Source organism: Brassica oleracea, chromosome C1 (assembly GCF_000695525.1).
Source record: "Brassica oleracea var. oleracea cultivar TO1000 chromosome C1, BOL, whole genome shotgun sequence".
NCBI lineage: Eukaryota > Viridiplantae > Streptophyta > Magnoliopsida > Brassicales > Brassicaceae > Brassica > Brassica oleracea.
In genome coordinates, this window is record NC_027748.1 from 36624616 (window position 1) to 36626286 (window position 1671).

Below are 1671 nucleotides of genomic sequence, written 5' to 3' on the forward strand. Positions count from 1 at the left end.
TGATGTTATGTTGCTAGAATTGTTTGACCGTTAAGTTGCTAGATTTATTATTCTCATCCTGTTAGTTTAATAATTCTGATATGTTTAAGTCTTGATTAAATCCGACCTGCTTGCTTTTATTAATGCTTTAATCACAGTTAGGATTGATAGATTTATTTTCTCATCATGCTTGGTTAATTGTTCATCTGATTTAAAATTATTTAAATCGACCAGTCTGTTACAACATTGATTGAATCTGATAGGTTGATAGATTGATTGAGGTTTACTTGTTTAAAATCCGAATGATCTGATTGCATGATTCTTGAGGTTTAATATCATCTGCTAGGATTGATAGTTTTGTAATCTGATCTGTTTTAAATAGAAACCCTAAATAATCCGTATGATAGGTTATATTGATCTGATTTGGATGTCTTTGAGAATAGAGAATCCGTATGCTAGGTTGATAGATTCATGATAAAATCTATTGTCTTGAGGTTTAAGATTGTATGCTAGATTCGATTTTATTGATTGATCTGATTAGAAATCATGAAACCCAAATTCTAGTCCTAACCTTAATCCGCATATCTGAAACTTGAAACCCTAAATTCATTATGCTTATGAGTTCTATTAAATTGATCGATCTGATTATATGTTTTCGAGGTTTGATAAATTCGGATACTAGATAAATTATTTACACATGGTTTATACTAAATACCAATCAGCCTTGAAACTGATTCATTGAAATTCATGCTTCAAATCTATATTCTAGTATTGCTAAAATCAACCTTGAAACTGATTCATTGAAATTCATGCTTCAAATCTATATTCTAGTATTGCTAAAATCAACCTTTAAAGAGTAAGGCCACATGAAAATTATACCTAAATATTGAGTGATATATGATTTGAGATGTCGAAAATCAACCTGGATTTTGCTGCTAAATCTCTCTGGAGATAATTATTTACGGTGGGCATTGGATACAAAAATTATCCTAAAGTCAAAAAGACTTGGTGAATGTATCATAGAAGGCAATAATGCCAATGAGAAAGATTGATACATGGTAATATTAATTATTCGCCATCATCTTATTGAGAGTCTCAAAGATCAGTATTTGACAATTGAGAATCTTCTAGACCTTTGGACAGAATTCAAATCGAGATATGATCACCGAAGAAAGGTGTTATTACCAAAAGCTATGGAGGAATCTCAGAATCCAGGACTATAAGTCTGTGGATGAGTCTATTGCTAGCTAGGCAAAATAATGGATTACTAATGAGAAACAGTGAATTGAGACCTCCAGGATTAACCCCATTACCTGATACCAATAAGGCCGCAAAAGAAAAAAAAAAGGTAACCACGTCCAGAATGATAGACCACACGGCCATGGCCGTGGAGGGTGGGAAGGACGTGGCCATGGCCACTATAACACATTTGGCCATGGGAATCACTATGGCAGAGATCGTGGGTATCAACCCAATTTGAGCCATGGTCAAGGCAATGGCCGTGGTATATCCTTTAAACCACAAAGCTCGACCAAATCAGTGTGCCATAGATGTGGAATGGGGAACCATTGGGCTAAGATATGAAGGACTCCCAAACAACTTGTGACCTCTATCAAAGAGAGTCTGAAAGGGAAGAATCCTGAAACCCACTTAGTCTATAAAGATGGTGAAAATAATTCCGAACATGATCAA